Genomic DNA, 26,821 nt, shown 5'->3' with positions numbered 1-26,821 from the left:
AGCGTCGGCCAATAGTGAGCCTACGTTCTGACGTACAACCCAGAAGCGCTGCGCTGTTACACTACGTGAACTCACTCAGAGGCCCACACAGAAGAAAATGAATAAAGTCATTATTTTTGTTTGTTTTTGCGCACAAAAAGTATTCTTGTCGCTTGATAAACTTAAGGTTGAGACACTGTAGTCGCTTGGTCTATTTTAATGATGTCTTTACTAACTTTTCTGGGATGGCAGATATAGATTACCTAGCAGCCTATGGAGGAGTGATCAGCTCTCAGATTTCATCAAAAATATCTTCATTTGTGTTCCGAAGATGAATAAAAGTCTTAAGGGGTTAGAACAACATGAGGGTGAGTAATTACTGACAGAATTTTCATTTTTGGGTGAACTAACCCTTTAAAACCAAAAATGTACTCAAGAAAAATAGCATTTTTCCACGGTATTTTAATTTCCTATCTATTCAGCCTTCACAGTTGTCAATATACAGATGGGGGGGGAAACACTCCCATGCAGCATTAGGCCTAAATTGCTTATTGGCTGTTCTGGGGTCCAAAATGACTGGAATACTGTGCTGCATTGTCAGCACTATTGCTCTTGAAAGTCGTTCAGGCAGATGTTTAGATTGTAGGATTTTTTTTTTTTTATTATTATCCACGTATAGTCTGCATTAACATATAGATTAAATGCATTCATTTTAAAATCTTTTTATCTTTTCATTTTCTTGCCCATGAGCTATTGTTTGATAATATGCTTCAATTTATAATACACATACTGTAGAACCTAAGAGATTGTATGTTTAAGCTGTGTATTTCATTGCAGGCACCTAAGTGTTTGAACACGTCAGCAGAAACTACAACAAGCACTCGTTCACCCTGAATTGACTCAAAGGGATAGTTCTCCAAAACATTTACATTTTTGGATCAACTATCTCTTTAATGAAATAGACATGTATAGTTTTTCACGACTAATTATGCATCATATGTGGTTTCATCAACTATAAAAACATGAATGACATGTATGGCTCAGAAATAAACTGGCAGCAGATCTGAACGCCCATGAGCAAAGATGGCAGATTTCACGTCGCATATTTCCTGAGGGTTCTGTGCCAGCTGAGAAACTGCTATTGAGAGTAATGTGAATGTTAATGGCACTCTCTTCAGGTATCATATCATATATCTCCTTGGATTGTCCCTCAAGCATATTGTTGGATCGCAGTGTATTGCTAAAGTACAGTGCCTAATTAGTGAAGGAAAAAAAAAGGAATCCGATTGATCAGGAATTTGCTATGCTGCCAAAAACAGCCACAGGCTTGAAGTGACACTAAAAGTCCATCTGCCGCTTGTGTGCAGCCCATGTGTGTCTGTATAATTTTCTAACTCTCTGAGCTTATTGCCTGTGGGGTGGAAATAAAATAAAAAACTCCCATGAGCAGTGCATGGAGTGTGAAATTCCCAGTAATTCAATTTCAAATGTGAGGGATACCTTTCTTCTTGAGAGTATCTATCATGTCCTGTACTGGTGCCTGGAGATATTCAAATCATTGGTTTGTGCCTTTCTTCTAAAATATAGAATTAAAGTATTACAGTTGCTCTTCTAGAGCTCTCAAAGATTGAGTGTTTTCAAAAATCTGTCTTGGTCATGTGGCCTGGAAAGGATCAAAGTGCTCTAACGTGATTTGAAATTGTAACATACTCCAGTGGTTTGGTCAGCGAGCACAGTGAGAACTTCAGATACTCATAATCCTGTCTTGGTTTCACCCTCTTCCCCTCTTTATCACCTTCCGTCATGATTTAAGACATCGACCGCTGAGGTACAGTATGAAGCTGTCCTTTCATGCTCCGCAGGGTGACTTAACAAGGTCATTTAGCGCTGAAAAGTCTATTTAAATGTAAAACACAACACATAAAGGAAATGCATGGGCTGCTTGCATAGCTTTTCTATTCATGAGGATTGCTATAAATTGTCTCTTGCCAATGGAAATAATGGCACCTGGTGATTGGATTTTAACAAAAATAAATGACGCAGATTAGTTCCCTAAATTATGAATAATCAGTGTCGCCACATGAAAGACTTTTTGAGTTATTTGGATCAATAAAGAGCAAAAGATGCTTGTTATAGGATATCAATAACTCTCTGGGGAAATAGTGAATTGTCGTTTTTAATATTCTTTGTGCTTTGAAGTAATAAGTGATAACGTACTTGTATTCAGACTGGCAGTATTTGCAATTGAGCAATGATGTGACGTATTATTCAGAGGCAGTGAACACCACTGTCTTTTTATTTTGAGGGGTGCTCATAAATGTGACCTCATAAATGTGTTTCTTCAGCTACAAGCTCTTTTATATCCCAGTGGTTGATTTTTATTTAAAAAAGTTTTTTTTCCAAAATTGAAACTTTTCCGTTTTCATTTATATGCTATACTTTTATTTTTGATTTCATTTGCTTTATCTTTGTCCCAGGCCCAGGCTTCAAGTCTTAAAATATGAAAATCCATCATAGAAATATGAATATTTATAAATTATTTGAAACTGATTTAAAAATGAAACCATCATAAACCAATATTTAATGTGTTTTTAAAATGTGGTTTTTTTTTTTACAAACTATTTTGCTCCTGTCTGGCAGCTTATACTTTTTTCCCCGCAAAAGTAATTTACCAAATTGAAATAACTGTTGGGAAAAGCATGCTTGACTTGAAATGAGACCCCCAAAAAATTAAAATCTAAGTATTCAAGACAATTTTAATGATTGTCATTTCCAACCAAGCTGTAATTTTTAAATCATGTTAATTTATGTATCAATCAATCAATCAATAGTTATTTAAAGAGCACATTTAAAAACAACTGAGGTTGACCAAAGTGCTGTACAGTGAATAAAAGTATCACAATGAATTAAAAAAGACATGGTAGGAAAAAATAGACAATCATCTATATGTAAAAGAAACCCAAAATAACATAGTTAGGGAATGATAAAAGTCAGGGAGAATAAATGTTTTAAGATAGGATTTAAAAGCAAAGATGGATGGGGCATGTCTAATAATAGATTTATGTAAATCTGTTTTTATTTGTGTGTATTTAGGGTACATAAAGTGATAGTTATGAAATTAGCCATAGCAAGAGTAAGAAGTAATTTATTACAAAAAAAAAAAAAAATCCACCAAAGGATGCTATCAACACAGTCCATAATTTGAGATGTGGTGGTAATGACATTTGTTTGTTCAGAAAAATGACAAAAACAGAGAAATTAGACTAATTGTAATTTTGATTGTGTGTTTTAAGGATGTTTATTTTCTGAAAGTCCACAAGGTCAAAAGCGTCCATAGTTAAAGTACACCCACATAAGTAGATATCTTATGTAGATATGTTGGTATCTCTGATTGAAGAGATGTAATATGTGTGTAATATGGAACACATTTGCTGATATCTGAACTGCATACTACTCTTACTATTTCTTCCATAGAAAGATATGGGAAAAGTAGTAAGAGTAGTTTGCAGTTCCAAATTCAGCAGTTTTCTCTCAGTGTTTGGTGGTTAGAACAGAATCTCTACACTGTCATTTAACACACTAGATTAGATCTTCAGAGAGCCAATGAAGAAAGCATTGTGGATTCCTAAAACTGTCTTTCTCTGACCATTTTTAGAACTATTTAAACACTGAATGATCTTATCTTTCCTAAGTCTGCTGAGACACAGCTAGTTGGTTAAATCATGGCACACTACTGTTTGAAGGAAACCGTAAAGAAAACACTGTTATCTGCCAAGGCTGTCATAGACTGCTGCAGACCACAGGCTGAGGCTTCAGTCACGGAGAGACATTTGGTGTGATCACACTGATAAGAGGAAGTCATTTTGTAACTAATTAGTGTTTTTGACAATCACCACATAGCAAAGTAAGGCGAGGTCATCCGAGGGTTGCAGAAGCAGGCAAACTATTAAATACTCAAAGCAACCAGTGTCTATATAACATCATTAGTCATTATCCCTCGTCCTATTTCTTTCAATTGTTTTTCTTAACTTATTTTCTTCTGTTTTTCTTAATTCATTCCAGTAGACCGTAAAAACCTCGACAAGTTTCCACAACTAGACATTTCTGAATCCACATGCAATCTGCAATAAATATCACACTTCTGGCAAGAAAATATGTTTGGATTTGAGAAATTATTTGAAACCATGTTAAATATGCAAATGGTATTTCACACTTTATGGGATTTAGTTTGAGGTTGATTGAATCTATTGATCAAAGTGTATGCTGCATCTAATCTAATCCATAATTTAATGCTTTGTTTTTCCAAAAAAGAGATATGTATACCCTCAGGGCAGAGTAAAACTCAGTCACCATCTCAAACAATTTTCCAAATAACTGCTGAGTCCCTTAGTCTTTATAAAACAAAACTCAGATGCCTTACTTATTAGCCTACCTAAAGTAGCCTGACCCCATGGTGATACACAAATGTGAATGTCCATATTCAAGCATTTCCATAAAATTACTACATGCAGTGATGTGTAACCTAAATATGATTTTCAATTACTATGAACAATACTAAAATTTGACATTTGTAATTTACATTTTGTGCTGTCAGTCTAATCTTCTGCACATTCGGGCTCAAAGGATAATAAGGACAACTCAGATCATACATGACCAGTTCACTTAGTTGTTCTCTAGAATCATTTGAATCATGTTGCTGATTCTAGAACAGCTGCAATCGGAAGCACCCGATTTGAAAATGAATAAAATCATTAACAAGTTCAACAGATTCACAGAGAAAAATTGACTAAAAATAATGATTAGCCAAGGAATTTAGTCTCTCAGAGTGCTTCTCTGTTTCTTCTGTTTGAAATCATGAGAAAGGATTTGTTTTTTATAAAATGTTAGAGTAAAATTCAGATGTCATATTTGAAAAATATGTATTGTTACTGTGGCAGTAAATAACTTTTACTTCTACATAGTACAAAACAGAAGAAAAAGAAAAACTTTTCTGAAAGTAAAAAGTGTCAAATTAACCAGCACAGGCAGACTCTTATGCATCTCTACAGGGAAGGATTTGACTGACAGTACTTTCAACATAATTATTGGGGGATTTGAAAGTAACCTTGTTTCAGATAACAAATTACCGCAGTGCAGGAACCAGTGGAACTACAGTACAAGCAGTTTATTTTCAAACCCTTTGAGCTTCCAACTACCTGCCAGTTATAAATGTATTTGAAGCATCTCATTATTATTCAGTCAAGGACAGATCTAGGCTATGTGTCAGTCATGTCATGTAAACCATATACATATAAATTCATGTTGCTGGAAATGCTTTCCTTAACATAGACAGCAAAAACCCGTGGGAATGGAGTTTAGGTGGGTAGCTTAAGCTCAGTCGAAAGAAAACCATGCAGCTGTGAAGCATGACAAAACCAGCTGTTGCACTGCTGGTAGAATTATTAGACTGCTGTATTTTGTACAGGCAAATTGCACATTTACCTCAGCATGACGTTTTACTCTATGCGGGGGCATTTGAACTCAGGCCTAATGGGAGCTATCCTGAATTTCAGCTATATACACTTCAGAGTCTCTAGAGTCTTTTGCTACACACTGCGTCAGCACATTTGATGGGGTATTTAAGCTCTATATAAAGCACACAATGAAGTGTCTCTAGAGTGAAAGTTTCTCTGAAGTAGACTTTCGCTACACACTAAATCACCATGCGGCACATTCAATGAGGTATTATTTATATCATCAATGACTAGATTAGACAAGACCTATCAAGCATGTTAACAGCGTCAAGTCAGTCCCATTTTATGATTTTAGTTGTCTCACTTTCAAGATTGAGGCAATAAACCACCATTAGTACTAGAGATGGTAATGTGTTGAATGGAGTCTTCTGTAAAAGCCCCCTGAGAGGAAGTACACAGAGAGTCCATTCCCTAAGAGAAAATAAATTAATGAACTCCGCCTGCAAGCACTGACTTCAGTTATGTAGCCTTGATAGATACTTTAGACTGTTGCAGCTTTCTGGTCCTCTGAGATATCTATCATTTATCTACTTTAGCATCAATGGAACAAAATGTTTGCTGTTAACAGTGTGTCTTGAGGAAATGTCAAGAATGATAAAAGGTGTGATTTTTCTTTGAACTAGTCTGGTTTCAAAAGGAACCCTTTTTAATTACTCGTATGATTATGACTTAAGCATATCTTCTCAGAAACTTGCTGGAGTAGCTAATCTAGTAAGCTGCCTCTGCCTGTATACGTTTAACAGTAAGTGACAGACTTGGAACACTCTACATAGGCAGCAAGTTTAAATGCCACACAAATAGCATTCCACAAAGAAGACTCAACTGACAATTAATTTAAATTGTTAGCATGGAATTTAGCTATGCTAACTGTGCGCTGCATTTACACCATGTCAGAATCATTGTAATGACAAGATTCTGACTTGTAAAAAGCTTTTACATCTTCACAGAACTCATAATTACAACTTGTGAACTCAGAATTTTCTGGGAACTCCCACTTATACCACCTGAATGCTAATACATAAACAGTCAAAATGGCAGGGACATCAGCAGTAAAATATAGTTCTGTCATGACAACTCTCTGAGAGTATGGCATGGTAATGAATGAATATGATTATGTTAATAGCCCCTTTCATACATAGTCTTTACTGGTAAATTACCGGTAAGAGATCATGTGTGAACAGGACCCTTTCAAAAATACCTGTTCAAAAATTGGTTCTGGCAATTTACCAATAAGGGAAGTTGCTTGTGTGAACAGCATATTTGTGTATTTACCGGTCATTAAGTCATTCTGGTAAGTTTACGGTAATTTACAGGGACTGCTGTGTGAAAGGGGCTAATGTGTTTTGTCTTGGAGGAATAGATCTGCTTTGCTGCTGCTGCTGTTGGTTATTGCTGCTGCTGCAGAGCAAGTAAGGAACTTGCCACTGCCAATACATACAAGACATGCTGCTGTGAGCAAATAAGACGTGCTGCTTCTGTGCAAGCATACATGAATCACCCTGTAGAAGATCTATACAGGTGGAGCTGGGGAAGATGGAGGGTTTCTGAAAGCGTGCTATAACTGCTACAGCAAACGATAGGCAGGTATTTGAATGATGAGCAGCGAGCTCATTGGCTGTTGATACAGCGGGAACCAATCAGCTGTGCCCTTTAGAGAATGACGAGGTTAGATGTTGTAGGAAGGAGGAGGCGGGAACCGGCGAACATTTAAAGATTTTAATAAATAAATACAAAATGAAAGTAAAGACGGCAGCCCCTCACGGTCGACTTCCGCCACACATAATAAAACATAAAACAAAACATCAAATAAAATAGTCCAGACCTGGTCCTCTCTCATCTTTCACGATCGTTTCTCCTCCTTTTATGCTTTCGTGAGAGATACGAGACCTGTGCGCCGCGCAGGTGTCGCTCACCGTCAATCACGCCACCGGCTTCAATCGGCCATCAGCCTGATTGAATGTTGGATTTTTATTTTTTATTTTTTAGTCATAATGAATTCTGGGATTACATTCTTCCTGAAGTACATGGTCCCATATAATGCTGCCTCGGTAGGCTTCACACTGTTTAGCACAAGGCAAGTATACACTTAGCCTCAATGATAGAGCACAAGAGCACATCCTCTCCTCATCAGCTCTCATTTTCATGATGTGCAGTTTGAAAATCAAAAGCTCTTAAGAAAAAAATAGATTTACACAATGATGGTGCAGGCAGTCGTCATGGTTACAGACTGAGTAAGTGTAGGAGACCTTGCTGGTAGTTTTGTTGTGTGGGTTCAGACATTGCTTCCTGTGAAGCAATCAGATGTGGAAGCTCAACATTGGGTCTGTAGCAATCAGATGTGGAAGCTCAACATTGGGTCTGTAGCCCTCTCACCTCAATGTTCATGATTACTGAAGCAGGAGAAGCTCAGTCGGAGTCAAAAGTCAATCCAAATCGAGCACTGCAGTGTGAAGAGGGCGTCAAACCTGCTCAGTGCTATTTTTACCTACGCAATTTTTGCAACAAAAGCAAGAATGGCTTTTGTTTAACACAAAACATGTAGATTGTATACCAAGTAGGCCAGGTGTTTTGCATGACAATATAATTCAGTTTGTGTGTGCATATCACAGGAGACATGTAAGAGCCCCAAATCATTTCCAGAACAGTCTCTCCTGGGGTAAGCAGATGCGCTTCACTTTAATGAAATTACACGCGGAATTAGAGCTTGGATCAAGAAGCTTGGAGTGAGAGTGGGGGCTCAGGCCCCCCAGCATCCTCTGGAAGCAGCGGATTAGTGCTCAGGAGAGGCTGGGAATCTCCGTGGCAACCGTGGGGACCGGCTAGAGTTGTGAGACGCTTATCAGCTCGAAAGAGCTAAAGGAAGCAGGAATGGGAAGTCTATGATGTTGAAGTCCCATTGAAGCCTGAGAAGCATGAATATTCATTTCAGGCGCTGCTCTCGCCTCCTTCGTATGACATTGCTCTAATGTTATCTCTTAACTTTCTTCCACTTATTTTCTCTCAGCCAGTTTATAGAATGTCCTCCTTTTACCAGGCCCACAAAATGTTTTGCAAAGTGTTTGCTACGTCCTCTGTTTGTACGTGAGCAAAGTGGGTAAAAAATGAGTTGTGAACTCAACTTTAAAACTGTGAAACGGCCTTTCACAAGTCCTCCTTGGAGGTTTGCACTCCGGAAGTCATTATGTGTGTTTAATTTTGGCTGGAAAAAATAAATGCATTAGCCAATTTGGTATATTTTTCTCTCTTTTTCACTCACTGACAAACACAGGGAGATTTTAGTGCGAGGTGTAAGGTAAGGTATTACCAGTGTAAGGTAATACCAATGTTGCAGAGAATAAGGAGCAAGATTTTTATACCCTAGTTTTATACCCTCTGCAACATTTTATTTGCAGAGTGGAGACTCTGTGCCTTGCAAGGTCACTAAGTCTATTGGCCTATTAAAAAAAAAAACATAACATTGCTAATGTTTGTGAGAAAAACTATATTGTAGAAAATAGGCACTCACATCCAATCAGCTATCTTTTTGACTGATACCAATTTTGCTATTATTAACATTACATGAGTTGGCTGGTACAGTCATTTTTTGAAAACCATCATTTTTCACTTTAAATATAGCAGTTGGTCAAAATGATAATTTAATTTTAGTTGAAGAAATAATACACATCGTTTCAAAGCAGCTTTACAGAAAATCATGATGTTATTGGTTTTTTTCATACCTTCATTAGGCCTTATAGTCACATTTAGCAGATTTGAGCTGTTTACATTTTGCAAAGATATAAACAATCAAGCAGCTAAGATTTGCTATGTACATGTATAGTAAATATTGCTTTATGTAATTGTGTATATATATGGGTATATAGAGAGAGAGAGCTGTGCGATTGATATAGTTTTTTCACAATCAACATTTACATTAGTTTCCCAGTAAGGATCACATTTTAAAGAGTAAAATATAGGGTCAATTATTATTGATTCACAATTACTGTATAAAGGAAGGTTTCTGATTGCAGTGAGATATTGATGATTGTTTTCATAGGTTAACATTGTTCAAGCATTCATTGGTAGTTGCTTGCTGGTTTGGCAAACATCTCATGCTTACGAATGCACACAGAAAGACCCGAGGTCAAAAAATTTGCATTAACAAAAAATATTGTGATGCTTCGAGAAATGAGACTGCAAATGTATTTCTCATAATTCTCCATGTATGAAATTTGTTAACTGATTTATTGGAAAATATGCCATTTTTCATATAGCTCCAGCTATAATTGTAAAACTCATCTACTATCTTGCTAATCTTTAATAATAAAACTCATTTATTTATCACAGCCATAAAAATCAAAAGCAGCATTTCACACTATACTGGGTCTCTTCTTCCCTCTGGCCTAAATTAACCGTTATCAAGACGGTGGGTTTTTTTCTCATCAGCCTTGAGAGGAAGCAAGACTTGTGGTTTTGTTTGCTCTTCTTACTGACACATGGTTCAGCTCCTCATGGAAAAGGGTCTTAGTCTTAGATGGCTTTGGCTTAAAGGAAGCCGATCCTCAGTATCACAGGACGTAGACACACTGATTTGATCATCTAAATCTCTTCACTGTCCCCACATTTTTTAATGTAAGAGAAAGAATGAGTGAAAGAAATAGTAAGGAAGCGACAAACAAAACCAACATGCAACCAGCTGGTCAGTGCAATGCAAACATACTCTGGTGAGAAACTCCATTACTGATAATGGTGTGTGTTTGTGCCGGCTGTTGAAGAATCAGCATGGCTAATTGACCTTGCTGAGTCTCAGCAGGCTGTGGGCTCCGTGTCAGCAGAGCAGGGAAGGACATTATCTGATTTCACATAGTTTGATGCGCTCAATGACACGCAGAATGATTGTTGCTCCTGTGAAATCATACAACAAATATTCAGAGAATGAGGGCAAGAGAAATATATCCGAGAAAGCGAAATGGTGTTTCAGATTAATAATGGATATGCTGTATAGCATAGCTTTCAAACGTACAGGACATCTCCAGGATTGTGCAATGGCTGTATATCAAGAATTCAATAAATCTATATTTTATTTCCCAGTACTTTTAATCCTACTACACATAGGACTTCTGGAAGCGCTTATTACTCCCAGTACTCTGTGCTTTGCCTTGAAAGGTGTAAATTGATCTGTTGCCTTCAGGATTTAAGGTGAGAATGATTGAAAGTACTGCAGATGAGTCACTTTCCAGATATAGCCGAGCAGACTGGTCTTTGAATCTTTCTCAGATGGAAAGATGATGACATTCTGAGACAAACAACATTTAGATAGAACCAAAATGCTGTGTCCATCCATTTTCTTAAGATCAGGTGAAATAAGGTGATTAACTTTGTGATTGGCTCGGCACACTACTTTATAGACGCATACTTTATCAACACATTCACTTTGAGGAAAGACAGTTTTGCATTCCCTAATGTATAGAATTGAGTAAGAGAAAAAAATGCACATCAATGCAACGAGGATCAACAAAAGACATTTACAATATAGCAAACTAATTAATTACAGAAGAAAACTGGATGTGAACTGAATTAATAGAATATAGCTCACTTTATTTGCTAGTGTTGTTTATTATTGTAAACTAGAGTGTAAAATTTAAAAGGGAATGAATTTCCTTAATGGAATCGGTCATGCTTGACATGATGTTGCAACTCAATTCAGCCAATTTAGTTGCAAGAAAACAATTTTTTTTTTTTGATGAACTCTCATATATTCAGCTCCCACAGATGGTCTTGCTTCCTCTCAAGGCTGATGAGAAAAAACCCCACCATCTTGATAACGGTTAATTTAGGCCAGAGGGAAGAAGAGACCCAGTATAGTGTGAAATGCTGCTTTTGATTTTTATGGCTGTGATAGATAAATTAGTTTTATTATTAAAGATTAGCAAGATAGTAGATGAGTTTTACAATTATAGCTGGAGCTAAGTATAAAAAATGGCATATTTTCCAATAAATCAGTTAACAAATTGCAAACATGGAGAATTATGAGAAATAAATTTGCAGTCTCATTTCTTGAAGCATCACAATATTTTTTGTTAATGCAAATTTTTTGACCTCGGGTCTTTCTGTGTGCATTCGTAATCATGAGATGTTTGCCAAACCAGCAAGCAACTACCAATGAATGCTTGAACAATGTTAACCTATGAAAACAATCGTCAATATCTCACTGCAATCAGAAACCTTCCTTTATACAGTATTGTGAATCAATAGAAGAATGAGATGAATAATAATTGACCCTATATCTTACACTTTAAAAAGTGATCCTTACTGGGAAACTAAATGTTGATTGTGAAAATGTGAACTATATTATCGCACAGCTCTATATGAAATTGGATATATTAGTATATCCAACTTTGCCCATTACATAAAGCAATATTTACTATACATAGCAAATCTTAGCTGCTTGATTGTTTATATCTTTGCAAAATGTAAACAGCTCAAATCTGCTAAATGTGACCATAAGGAAGGTATGAAAAAAACAATAACATCATGATTTTCTGTAAAGCTGCTTTGAAACGATGTGTATTATTTCTTCAACTAAAATTAAATGATCATTTTGACCAACTGCTATATTTAAAGTGAAAAATGATGGTCCAAAAAGGAAATAATGTTACTTTTTTAACACTTTAGAATCGAAATTTAACAGCATCACTCCTGAATTAAATTATCACTTTAATTTACTGTACCAGCCAACTCATGTAATGTTGTTAATAATAGCAAAATTGATATCAGTCAAAAAGATAGCTGACTGGATGCTAGTGCCTATTTTCTACAATTTAGTTTTAGGAAGTTTTTCTCCCAAACATTCTCAATGTTATGTTTTTTTTATAGGCCAATAGACTTAGTGACCTTGCAAGGCACAGAGTCTCCACTCTGCAAATAAAATGTTGCAGAGGGTATAAAACTAGGGTATAAAAATCTTGCTCCTTATTCTCTGCAACATTGGTATTACCTTGCACTGTTTTCACTAGCTAGTGAAAACAGTGCAAGGTAATACCACCATTAAGTTTTCATTGGGAAAAAATAATTTAATTGAAAAAAGTAAATAAAATTGGAATAGGAAAATCCATTCTTGTCGAGGACTCTGGGTTCAGATACCTGTGATTCAGAGGGCAGGATAGTGCTGGTAGTGTGGGGGCGGGTCGAGAGAAGCTGTCAGCGGCTGGATGATACATCATTACAGAAATCTGTAAAATGTACATCAGGTATGGGTGTGTGGAGAACCTGTCATGATCCGTTCTGAAAGAGTCAGCCGTGTATGATCTTCAGGCTAACAACAGCACAAATAAAACAACGAAACATACATCAGTGATTTACTGCTAATACTGCAGGGTTTTTATACTTTAATGAAGGGTTTTCAAACTTTTTGATGTCAAGGACGCCCAAATATGATTCCATTGCTAATGAAACACAAACCACTTTGTAATAAGCTTTTTAATTTGGGCAAAGTAGGACCTAAATCAATGCAAGTGACCTGTTAGACATCACAGACTTGTAGAAGCAGGCAAAAATGGCATGGTTGCTTCAGTAAATCCATTATTTATTTATTTTTTCACAAAAAAAGTTTTGTGTGTTTTATCAGTTAGGTTTAGGGTACATTATGTTCAAACGTAACAGAGCATAACAAATTTTGCGCAACTCACTGGACATTTCCATACTGCCAAGATGCGTACAGCATTTTTTTTTTTTTTTCTTTTTACCACATTCACGGTCTTCTATTTTGGGACAAAAATGTATTTGGTTTTAAAGACACTCACTGGACATTTCACTTTAAAAAAAAAAGTGCCATGAAATGTGTAACAAGCAACGTAATTTTGCAGAAATGTCACCACAGACACATTTCAAGCCTTTGTTCGAGTAAACACTTGAGTTTGGTGTTGATGTGCCAAATTCTTTGAAAATTACCCCGTCAAGCTATTTTATCAACTAATTACTGTTAGCTGGCACCAGAATGTTAATGTTTACTTGTTGTTAAAGAGTTCTGCTATCTAACTAGGAAGAAATTTCACAAATAAACTATGACAGCCATTCACTCCATGAACATTATTTATATGGTCATTACTCTTACATTGCTCATCTTAATCAACTTGATTCTTGGCTCAACTTGGCAGAAGTTTGACTCAAAAGCACCAAAGAACTCTAAATGACACTCACTAATTGTGGGTTGGTGAAGAGTGATGATGATGATGTGTCAAATGAATTGAAATGCAACACAGCTGAAAGTCACCCAGAAATGTCTGTGTGTGATTCTCAAGGAAGGATTGGTGAAAATATTTTACTCTTATAATTTCATTGTACTACCACTACTATTTTTAAATACATTTAAAAAAACAAAATTGTATTAAGTTGACCATGTATAGCGCCCCCTTGTGGCCCCCGGGATGCATAGTTCAAAATTGCATTGATGATATAATTGCATTTTTATGAATGAAAAAACAAAAAAAACATATTGATACACAGATCAAATGTATCTATTATTAAGATGCATATATATGATTGCATCAGCAGCTTGAGTATATTTTAATTCTAATAGTATATAAGCATAAGCAGCTATTGCAAAATACATAGCATTAAATATAGGCGTAGATTTTTTTATTCCAAACTCATAGTTAAGAAAATTCATTAGCATTTATTCAGGAATCATCAAATCACCCTGGAGAGCCACACTGGGTCTTTTTTTTATCACACATGTTTCTTATCAGTAAAAAAAAAAAAACTGTAGGCAATTTAGCACTTGCAGTCATCCGAACGTGACAGGTAGTTTGAATGAGATTAGTGGAGAAAAGAAGTATTTCTTGGCAGCATTTCTCTCTGGAACCGATTTCTATCGAAGTCGATAACAACTGCCCAGCCTATCCCAGTGTAGCATCAGTTATCCACCATCTGTGGGAGCTGAATATATGAGAGTTCATCAAAAAAAAAAAAAAAAAGTGTTTTCTTGCAACTAAATTGGCTGAATTGAGTTGCAACATCATGTCAAGCATGACCGATTCCATTAAGGAAATTCATTCCCTTTTAAATTTTACACTCTAGTTTACAATAATAAACAACACTAGCAAATAAAGTGAGCTATATTCTATTAATTCAGTTCACATCCAGTTTTCTTCTGTACTTAATTAGTTTGCTATATTGTAAATGTCTTTTGTTGATCCTCGTTGCATTGATGTGCATTTTTTTCTCTTACTCAATTCTATACATTAGGGAATGCAAAACTGTCTTTCCTCAAAGTGAATGTGTTGAAATACTGACAGTCTATAAAGTAGTGTGCCGAGCCAATCACAAAGTTAATCACCTTATTTCACCTGATCTTAAGAAAATGGATGGACACAGCATTTTGGTTCTATCTAAATGTTGTTTGTCTCAGAATGTCATCATCTTTCCATCTGAGAAAGATTCAAAGACCAGTCTGCTCGGCTATATCTGGAAAGGGACTCATCTGCAGTACTTTCAATCATTCTCACCTTAAATCCTGAAGGCAACAGATCAATTTACACCTTTCAAGGCAAAGCACAGCGTACCGGGAGTAATAAGCGCTTCCAGAAGTCCTATGTGTAGTAGGATTAAAAGTACTGGGAAATAAAATATAGATTTATTGAATTCTTGATATACAGCCATTGCACAATCCTGGAGATGTCCTGTACGTTTGAAAGCTATGCTATACAGCATATCCATTATTAATCTGAAACACCATTTCACTTTCTCGGATATATTTCTCTTGCCCTCATTCTCTGAATATTTGTTGTATGATTTCACAGGAGCAACAATCATTCTGCGTGTCATTGAGCGCATCAAACTATGTGAAATCAGATAATGTCCTTCCCTGCTCTGCTGACACGGAGCCCACAGCCTGCTGAGACTCAGCAAGGTCAATTAGCCATGCTGATTCTTCAACAGCCGGCACAAACCAGGGTTCGTACGGGTGCTTGAAATCCTTGAAAGTGCTTGAATTTTGATGTTGTGTTTTCAAGGTTTGAAAAGTGCTTGAATTTTGGATAAAATGCTTGAAAATGCTTGAATTTGTAACTGTATTTCTTTCACAAGAAATATCTTTCTGACGAAATAGTTCTTTATTAAATGGAGAAAAAAAATGTAGCCCTTCAGAATCAGATACAGATTGATTTGCGTTAACGCTGGCCAGAGCAAAAGTAGGCGGAGTTTTCATTTTGATTTCCGCAGTTGTTTGGATGCACCGTTTTTATTGGCCACGCAGCGGCAACAGTTGAACTATTTTTAACTTTGACCGCGGCGTGCGCGCGAGCTCGCTGAGCTCCGCTTTGGATCGAGTCGCGCGGCGCAAGCCATTGAAATATATCGATTCTCTTACGAGAGGTCTCTCGTACTGCGTTGAAAACACTAAGGGAAAAACTCTTTTTCACGAAATACTGAAGCAAAAAATTATCCTTTAATTTTTGAAATAATGTAAAGCGCATTGCAGCAGCACGCAGCCATGGGCGAGACGGCTCGCTCGCTCATTGGCTGCTCTGCGGCAACTGCATAAGCCTATCGAGCGAGGCCTGTGGTGACGTCAGGCCAATGAGGGCGCTTCGCACCCTCCTTGCCACTTCCCGCCGAAACGGGCGTGGCTTAGTCCTATAAAAGGAGCTCGAAAAGGCTGATTCACTGATTTTTCATCTCTTCAGCGAAGCTCACGCATCGTTGGATCACGAGAAGAAGCAACGCGTCGTCTGAGAAGCACTTCAGCGGGACGAGTCACTTACGGAAGCTGCTGGCCCACGCCGCCTTCGACTGCCGTTCCTGCTGCGCTTTCCGGCGCCCATATCCTTTTCTGTTATATTCTCTGTGTGTGTGTGTGTTCGCCCTGCAACACACTCGTAAAAGAGCTCGCGTCTTTTTCAAGATGCCTTCAAAATGCGGCTCGTGCCGAGCCCCACTCAGCGAGGGAGACCGTCATGTCATCTGTGTCTCCTGCCTGGGTGAAGACCATGCAGCGCTCGCGCTCGCTGACGGCGGCTGCCCTCACTGCGAGCTTATGCCTATGGTGACTCTGAGGACTCGCCTGGCAGTATTCTCCGAGCCTGCATCTCCCGCTGCACTGCTGCGCCGTAAGAAGCGCCGCTCTCAGCGGGTCCCGGAGCCTTCTCCAGCCCGACTAAGCTCGCCGGTTCGCCCGCCTGCTTCACCGGTTTCGCCTGGATCACTTCCTGATGCTCAGCGACCGCTGTCTGCCGCCGCCTCAGCAGAGGAAGTTGATTCTAAAGCCGCGTCGGGGGATGATGACTCGTGCTCTCTGTTAGCCTCGGGCAGCGAAGACTGGGCGAGCTCTGCGGATCTCGCGCTTCCTGCTCGTACACCTAACAGAAGAGCTAACATCGAGAGGGAGCTGATGCGCGTACTCTCGCTGGCCGCGGCGAGCCTCGGCCTTGAGTGGTCCGCTCCGGAGCCCCCTTCTCGGACTCGACTGGATGGTAGCTTTCTCCCTGGTGAGCGCACTTCTCCGGAATCCAAGCCCGCCCCCTTTCTTCCTGAGCCCGAACACGTTCGTCTGTTTCACCAGCATTCGCTACTCTAGACGATGCTAAAAACAGAGGCTACCATTCGCTTCCGCCGGTGGAACAGGCGATAGCGACCCATCTTTGCCCGCCCTCTGCTGGACGGCGGACGAAACCGGTGTTGCCATCCAAAGCCTGCCGCATGACGTCGACGCTGCTCGCGCGAATCTTTTCCGCCGCTGGGCAGGCTGCGTCTGCGCTACACACCATGGCTACACTGCAGATCTTCCAGGGAGATCTCCTCCGCAAGCTGGACGAGATGGGACCTGATGCGATCTGTCTCTCGGACTTAAGAAGCGCTTCGGATCTCTCTCTCCGCGCTACTAAGTCCGCTGCACAGGCCATGGGACGGTGTATGGCTTCCGCCACTGTAGCTGAGAGACACCTGTGGTTAACGCTCTCGGATATGGCTGAGTCTGAGCGCACCGCGTTCCTCGACGCCCCACTGTCTTCTGCTGGCCTCTTCGGATCCTCTGTCAACGAGTTCATAGAGAGATTCGCCGAGGTCCAGAAAGCGTCTCAAGCCTTTAAGCACTTCCTTCTGAAGCGCTCTAGCTCTTCAGCGAGTCGTGCTAAACCGGCCCCCCTTCATCGCAACACCGACAGCAACGCAGCTCGAGGCCCCGCTCTCGCTCTGCCAACCGTCGCCCCACTCCGCGTGGGCCACGGCCGAGGATTGCGGTGAAACCGGAAGCCCCGAAGACATCCTAGCATGCCTAGGAAAGCGCCGGTGTGTGAGTCCCGCTGCGGCCGAACTCTCACCCAAGCGCGCCGCTGTTTCAGTTCCAGGAATTGCGACTGTCTCAGCGTCTTCTGCAACGCGCAAGCCCGTACAGTTGCCCGCTTGCCTGCACACAAAAGCCATTTTTACGGCTACCCAGATAAATCCTGTAAAGAGTGTATTTTCTGGTATCCCGGCCACGGCCGATGGTGCAATAAATGTAGTGCTGATGCCCACTGCCCAGTGCCCATCCCTACACACAAGCACAGCCCTTAAAAGTGGCCATAAAATCGACTCAGGTAGATCGCGCAAACAACATAGTAAACGTGCCCACTTCCCAGTGCCCACAAACACTATGTCACACATGTCACAGGGTTTCTGTAAAAACGAAACCTGTGCGCGCTCGCTCTGCCCAGGCAGACAGCGCGTCCAAAGCAGTAAATGTGCCCGCTTCCCCGCGCTCACACTTACTCACAGACACCATGAGTCCTTTGGGACCCGCTCAGCCCTCCCTCACTCGGTTAAGCACCGTAGTCGGGTTGAGGACGAGCGTTCTGCCCGCTGTGATCAGCGCGCCCCCCGCCTCGAATGTCACAGGCATTGCGCCTATGTTGCAGCACACCGAAGCACCTCTGTCGCCCGACGAACAGAGCGCGCTTCGCATCCAACCCTTAGCCATCCATGCGGACGCATGGGCAGCGCTTCCAGGGGTTTCGGGATGGGTGCTAGGCATTATAAAGAGAGGCTACTCGCTACAGTTTTATCGACGTCTTCGCCGCTCCAAAGCGCGCGTCGAGACTACGGTGAATTCAGAAGTAGCACACCTACTTCGCGCCGAAATATCAAAACTGATGAGCAAAGGGGCTATAGAGCCTGTGTCTCAAGCTCAAAGCGAAGAGGGGCTGTACAGCAGATATTTTCTGGTTCCCAAGAAAGACGGGGGTTTCAGACCCATACTGGATCTAAGACAGCTGAACAAAGCATTAATGAAACGCAGTTTCAGAATGCTCACGACCAGGAAAATCCTCGCGCAAATTCGCAGAGGAGACTGGTTCATGTCGATAGATCTGAAGGACGCGTATTTTCAAATACAGATAGCGTCACGTCACAGGCGATACTTGAGATTCGCCTTCGAGGGCCAGGCATACCAGTATACAGTCCTGCCGTTCGGCTTATCCCTGGCACCTCGTACATTTACGAAGTGCATGGACGCAGCGCTCGCACCTCTCAGGCTCAGAGGCATGTGAGTGCTGAACTATTTGGACGACTGGCTGATTCTAGCTCAATCGCGATCAGAGCTCGTGGAGCACAGGGCCATTTTACTCGATCACCTCGAGAATCTTGGTCTCAGAGTCAACTGGACGAAGAGTTCGCTGAACCCCAGTCAAACGACTTCGTTTCTGGGCACAGTTCTGGACTCACAGTCTATGATAGCGTGGCTGTCACCACAGCGCGTGCTAGACATTCAGCGCACGGCGAAACTTTTTCGCTGCGGCGCGACCGTCACGCTCAGGAAATTTCAGAGGATGCTAGGTCTTATGGCCTCAGCATCATCAGTTCTCCAGCTGGGCTTGCTCCGCATGCGCCCTCTGCAGTTCTGGTTGAAAGAGCGAGTACCGCGCAGAGCGTGGGCATCCGGTTGGCTGCGTCTCAGGGTCAATCAGAGCTGTGTGGAAGCTCTAAAACCTTGGAAGACGAGCGACTGGTACCAATCAGGTGTAAGCCTGGGGACTTCCTCGAGAGTGATAGTGGTGTCGACAGACGCCTCCACATCGGGATGGGGAGCGCTGCTCGAGGGCAGAGCGTTTTTCGGCCTGTGGTCAGAACGCGAAAAGCTCCAACATATCAACTGCCTGGAAATGATGGCAGTGGACAACGCGCTGACGCGTTTTCGTCCCCAAATCAAGGACCAACACGTCTTAGTCCGTTCGGACAACATGTCTGTGGTGTCCTATATAAATCGCCAGGGCGGTCTCACATCCTTAAACCTGTACAGGCTGGCGGAACGCCTCCTGTTATGGGCTCAGCGCAACTTGCGCTCGCTGAGAGCAGTGCATGTGCCAGGGATCCAGAATCTGGGTCCAGACAGACTGTCCAGGAACAACGTTCCTACGAGCGAATGGTCTCTACACCCGCAAACAGTCCAGCTGTTGTGGGAGAGATTCGGCAGAGCGGAGGTGGACCTGTTCGCGTCCCACGAAAACGCTCACTGCCCCGCGTTCTTTTCCAAGAGCGAGAGCGCGCTGTCCCGAACGTGGCCGCGCTGTCTGCTCTACGCTTTTCCCCCCGTCTCCCTCCTGCCTCAGGTGTTAGAATGGATCAGGGAAACAAAATGCTCAGTGCTGCTCGTAGCGCCGCTCTGGATGAACCAGCCATGGTTCCCAGTCCTGATGCAGCTAGCAGACACTGCCCCGTGGCCAGTGCCATTGAGGAGGGACCTCCTCTCGCAGGCCAGGGGTTCGATTTGGCATCCTCACCCGGAATTGTGGTCCCTCCACGTGTGGGCGCTCAACGGGTACCCGCTGATCTCTCAGTGGGGGTGCTGAACACTATCACTCAGGCTAGAGCACCGTCAACTAGACGGCTTTACGCCTCAAAGTGGTCAGTATTCTCCAGCTGGTGCACGGCTCGGGGTCTTTCACCCCTCGATTGTGAGGTGACGGAGGTTCTCTCCTTCCTACAGGAGCTGTTGGATAAGGGCAGAGCCCCTTCCACGCTCAAAGTCTATGTGGCGGCTATCACAGCGTTTTCTGAAACAACGCTCGGTCAGTCATTAGGGAGGAACGATCTAGTCATCCGCTTCCTCAGGGGAGCTAGGAGGCTGAATCCTCCCAGACCTCCTTCAGTCCCTATGTGGGACCTCTCTACAGTTTTGGAGGCCATGAAAGGTCCCCCTTTCGAGCCCATCCAAACGACTAGCCTCAAACATCTGTCATTCAAAACAGTGTTTCTGTTGGCTCTCGCTTCAGTTAAGCGCGTAGGTGACCTGCACGCGCTCTCGGTGAGCGCTGCGTGCTTAGAGTTTGGGCCAGGTGACTCGAGAGTCATACTCAAACCTAGGCATGGTTATGTGCCAAAATCCCTCAACACACCGTTTCGGGCTCAGGTTATCTCCCTGTCTGCCCTGCCGGTGTCAGACGAGGAAGGGGACTCAAGTTTTCTCTGCCCTGTAAGGACCCTGAGAGCTTATGTGTCTCGCTCTTCTGTCTTTAGACAGACTGAGCAGCTATTTGTCTCGTTCAGTGGACGTTCCAAGGGAATGGCTGTTTCGAAACAAAGCCTGTCCAGATGGATAGTCGATGCTATAGCGCTAGCTTACACTGCCAAGGGTCTTCAGTGCCCGTTGGGTGTCAGAGCGCATTCCACGAGAGGCGTTGCCTCATCGTGGGCTTGGTCTAGTGGGATTTCCTTACAAGACATATGTATGGCGGCAGGCTGGGCCTCGCCGTCTACATTTATTAGGTTTTATAACCTAGAGGTTCCCGCTCTACAGGCTAAGCTATTGTCGGTATAATCAAATCAGTGGTCTGATTAGGACTCTGAGGCCGCGAGCGCAGTGCGCTGCCGGCTATCATATGGGCAGTATTGCGTAAGACCCACAAATTCCCACATTAGTTCAGGCTCCCCGCCTTGTCTATGTGATGTCATGTTACCGCGTCAGTGGACGTCACCATATAGGGGCAGAAGGGTTCCCTTCCTGTTCCAGGACTCTCTGTGAGTCCCTCTAGTGATTTATGCTTGATAAATCCTGGGTTTCCAGGTTTATGGGTGATTAATCACAGTACGCACGGCGTTTTGCACTGGTTCCCCTAGCATTTTCAACGCAGTACGAGAGACCTCTCGTAAGAGAACGTACTCGGTTGCTAACGTAACCTCGGTTCTCTCTAGAAGAGGGAACGAGTACTGCGTTTTCTGGCCGTGCGTACGGTTCACTCTGGTTCGCTTCGGCGATGAATAAAATCAGTGAATCAGCCTTTTCGAGCTCCTTTTATAGGACTAAGCCACGCCCGTTTCGGCGGGAAGTGGCAAGGAGGGCGCGAAGCGCCCTCATTGGCCTGACGTCACCACAGGCCTCGCTCGATAGGCTTATGCAGTTGCCGCAGAGCAGCCAATGAGCGAGCGAGCCGTCTCGCCCATGGCTGCGTGCTGCTGCAATGCGCTTTACATTATTTCAAAAATTAAAGGATAATTTTTTGCTTCAGTATTTCGTGAAAAAGAGTTTTTCCCCTAGCGTTTTCAACGCAGTACTCGTTCCCTCTTCTAGAGAGAACCGAGGTTACGTTAGTAACCGAGTACGTTTCATTTCATAGCGCAGCGCGGTCCGCGTCCTATCTGAAAGGGCCATTAGTGACTGAGAGTACTTGGTGTGATAATGTAATGTAAGTATTGCATGTCCGTTATGTTCATTTGTGGAATATGCAGTGAACATTGCCAAAATTACAGAACTGTAACGTGCAAATTAACCTGCAAACGTTAGCCCAGTGCATAACAACAGTCGTTGATTGCTGAACTGAAATCAGTCAGTGTCATAAGAAGTATACTGTTACTGTAAGGTTTAGGATGGCCCTATGCAATATTTACACTGCTCTATTCCAGTAAATGTATTAGCTAACGTTATGTCTTGGCCCAAGACATCTTGGCAATGAAATACATTTATCAGGCAGGTGCCTGTGCACTCAGATATTGTTCAAACCTTGTCTATATAAAGAATGTGTCCCAAAACGGGAAGGCCTGTCAAATATTTCTAAGTCTTCATATTTGAAATTAATTCAGTTTTACAGCCTATAAATCACATTATCTGGTAAGCAATATTTGGACATTAATATAATGAAAAGTATATTATTCATATACTTAGTGATACATTTTGAAGAATAAAACTTTTGATTGGCTTAAATATTAGGGCTGCACAATATATCGAAATATTGCAAATGTATATATTATCGCAACGGCTTGCAATAACTGGGGTCATGAACAAAAGACAAAGAAAATCACTCACTGCTTTTGGCTGAATAACTTTTGTAGCTTTAATAAGAATCAGTATATTTAATTCATTCAGTGAAAACTAAGCAGTGTTTATTTTTACATTTGATTAATCAGTTTCTGTTGTTAAATAAACCTAATGTAGGATAACCTGAACCCCTAAACCCCAGTGATGTTAAAATAACACTTCTTATGCTACAGAACACTGATGTTCAATGTCTTGAAGTTGTAGGGATATTTTCTTATCACAAAAAGAATGTGAAACACGTATGTGTAGGTTATATCATTTTAAAGATATTTTAAAGATAATTTAAGTTAATTTGACACACTTTAAGCATTATCGTATCGCATATTGAATATCGCATTATTTAATGAGTTATCGCATATCTCATTTTTCTTCTATATCGTGCAGCCCTCTGCTATTATGAAACATTTGGCTGTTTATCTCTTTTGATGTGATAACGGTAGTGTAAGGTGCTGGAAAAAGCTTTAAAATGGACCTGGAAAGTGCTTGAAAAGTGCTTGAATTTGACCTTGGAAAAAGTGTACGAACCCTGACAAACACACACCATTATCAGTAATGGAGTTTCTCACTAGAGTATGTTTGCATTGCACTGACCAGCAGGGTAACTGGTTGCATGTTGGTTTTGTTTGTCGCTTCCTTACTATTTCTTTCACTCATTCTTTCTCTTACATTAAAAAATGTGGGGACAGTGAAGAGATTTAGGCGATCAAATCAGTGTGTCTACGTCCTGTGATACTGAGGATCGGCTTCCTTTAAAGGTCCCGTTCTTCGTGATCCCATGTTTCAAACTTTAGTTAGTGTGTAATGTTGTTGTTAGAGTATAAATAATATCTGTAAAATTATAAAGCTCAAAGTTCAATGCCAAGCGAGATATTTTATTTAACAGAAGTCGCCTACAGCGAACGGCCCGTTTGGACTACATCCCTCTACTTCCTTCTTTAATGACGTCACTAGAACAGTTTTTTGACTAACCTCCGCCCACAGGAATGCTCCCTCAACTCTACCGAAATTCATTTATGTACTTGCGCACTTCTTATAACTTACTGTGTTTACTCAGAAGTAAAACTGACGCTTCATCTTTTGTGTGATGTACAATAAACTTTATTAAACTCATCAGTATATGTTTGATCATCATTCGGACCTGGTCCGAAACAGCGGACTTGTAGGCTATTAATAAATAATGGATACATACAAGCAGATGACAAATACGTTATAATAACCGTAATTAAACTACTAAACTATACCTTTTCCATCTCTATACAGCACTCTGACTCTGTAGGCATTATTGTCCGACTCGAAATGAACACCATTACTGAGAGTTTCTGATATTATCATCATTCCGTGAGATGAAATTGTCCTGAGAGACTGAGCGCCAGCTCATGAAGCTCCGCCCCCTGGGTCGTCCAGCAGCAGCTTATTTGCATTTAAAGGGCACACACTAAAACAGCGCGTTTTTCTGAGCCCCAAAAAATGACAATTTAAACATGCTGTAAAAAATGATCTGTTGGGTATTTTGAGCTGAAACTTCACAGACACACTCTGGGGACATCAGAGACTTATTTTACATCTTGTGAAAAGGGGCATAATACGGGACCTTTAAGCCAAAGCCATCTAAGACTTAGACCCTTTTCCATGAGGAGCTGAACCATGGGTCAGTAAGAACAGCAAAGAAAACTGATGCTACACTGGGATAGGCTGGGCAGTTGTAATCGACTTCGATAGAAATCGGTTCCAGAGAGAAATGCTGCCAAGAAATACTTCTTTTCTCCACTAATCTCATTCAAACTACCTGTCACGTTCGGATGACTGCAAGTGCTAAATTGCCTACAGTTTTTTTTTTTTTTACTGATAAGAAACAAGACCCAGTGTGGCTCTCCAGGGTGATTTGATGATTCCTGAATGAATGCTAATGAATTTTCTTACCTTTATGAGTTTGGAATAAAAAAACTCAACGCCTGTATTTAATTCTATGTATTTTGCAATAGCTGCGTATGCTTATATACTATTAGAATTCAAATATAGTCAAGCTGTGCTGATGCAATCATATATATGCATCTTAATAATAGATACATTTGATCTTTGTATCAATATGTTTTTTTGTTTTTTCATTCATAAAAATGCAATTATGATATCAATGCAATTTTGAACTATGCATCCCGGGGGCCACAAGGGGGCGCTATACATGGTCAACTTAATACAAAAACAATTCCAGATAAAATTTATTTAAAAATAGTAGTGGTAGTACAATGAAATTATAAGAGTAATATATTTTCACCAATCCTTCCTTGAAAATCACACACAGACATTTCTGGGTGACTTTCAGCTGTGTTGCATTTCAATTCATTTGACACATCATCTTCACCAACCCACAATTAGTGAGTGTCATTTAGAGTTCTTTGGTGCTTTTGAGTCAAACTTCTGCCAAGTTGAGCCAAGAATCAAGTTGATTAAGATGAGCAATGTAAGAGTAATGACCATATAAATAATGTTCATGGAGTGAATGGCTGTCATAGTTTATTTGTGAAATTTCTTCCTAGCTAGATAGCAGAACTCTTTAACAACAAGTAAACATTAACATTCTGGTGCCAGCTAACAGTAATTAGTTGATAAAATAGCTTGACGGGGTAATTTTCAAAGAATTTGGCACATCAACACCAAACTCAAGTGTTTACTCGAACAAAGGCTCGAAATGTGTCTGTGGTGACATTTCTGCAAAATTACGTTGCTTGTTACACATTTCGTGGCACTTTTTTTAAAGTGAAATGTCCAGTGAGTGTCTTTAAAACCAAATACATTTTTGTCCCAAAATAGAAGACTGTGAATGTGGTAAAAAAAAATAATAAAAAAATGATGATGATGGTTGCTGTACGCATCTTGGCAGTATGTAAATGTCCAGTGAGTTGCGCTAAATGTGTTATGCTGTTACGTTTGAACATAATGTACCCTAAACCTAACTGACAGAGGTAACAAATGCAATTGTGAGATAAAACACACAAAACTGGTGGATTTACTGAAGCAACCATGCCATTTTTGCCTGCTTCTACAAGTCTGTGATGTCTAACAGGTCACTTGCATTGATTTAGGTCCTACTTTGCCCAAATTAAAAAGCTTATTACAAAGTGGTTTGTGTTTCATTAGCAATGGAATCATATTTGGGCATCCTTGACATCAAAAAGTTTGAAAACCCTTCATTAAAGTATAAAAACCCTGCAGTATTAGCAGTAAATCACTGATGTATGTTTCGTTGTTTTATTTGTGCTGTTGTTAGCCTGAAGATCATAGACGGCTGACTCTGTCAGAACGGATCATGACAGGTTCTCCACACACCCATACCTGATGTACATTTTACAGATTTCTGTAATGATGTATCATCCAGCCGCTGACAGCTTCTCTCGACCCGCCCCCACACTACCAGCACTATCCTGCCCTCTGAATCACAGGTATCTGAACCCAGAGTCCTCGACAAGAAACATCCCAGAGCTCTTTTTTCTTAAGAGACAGTAGGGAGACAAACTGGGGGAGAGACTGATGCCTAGCCTATGTGTGTTGTACTATAGGATGTGTGTGGTGTGTATTAATGTTTATTATGCTAATAAAGGTTCTTTGAATTATGAATCGAGAGAGAGAAAGAGACAGAGGAGCATAGAGAGCATATAAGCTATGTATATTATTGTTTTGTATTTGTGTTCAGAAGAGAATGTGTTTTAGTCATACTATCACGCTATCACTGTCTTGGACACATTTTCGCAGTTTCATGGGAAATTACCTTACTAATGACTAGTAGACTGCCTTCAATTCAGAGCTTGTTTTTCTCATAATCTGCCTGCATCCCGAAATATATATAGTAAAAGGGATTTTCACATATTTTCACCCGTCTACCGTAAAGGATGATGGAGGAATTTAGTAGATAATTCATTATTTGGCTTGCAAAACTATGAAATCTTAATACAGGTTGGGTACAGACAAACAACAGGAAGCGCGAATGGTTTTGAGCCAATGGCATACGTCTTTGGAAGCGCCTTCGGAGTTGACACAAACCTTCAGAGAGAGACAGCTCTGAGTGACTTTCAAC

The sequence above is a fragment of the Abramis brama genome (genome assembly GCF_963993115.1).
Source record: "Abramis brama genome assembly, chromosome: 18".
NCBI classification, from domain to species: domain Eukaryota; kingdom Metazoa; phylum Chordata; class Actinopteri; order Cypriniformes; family Leuciscidae; genus Abramis; species Abramis brama.
This window is presented reverse-complemented; position numbering follows the sequence as displayed.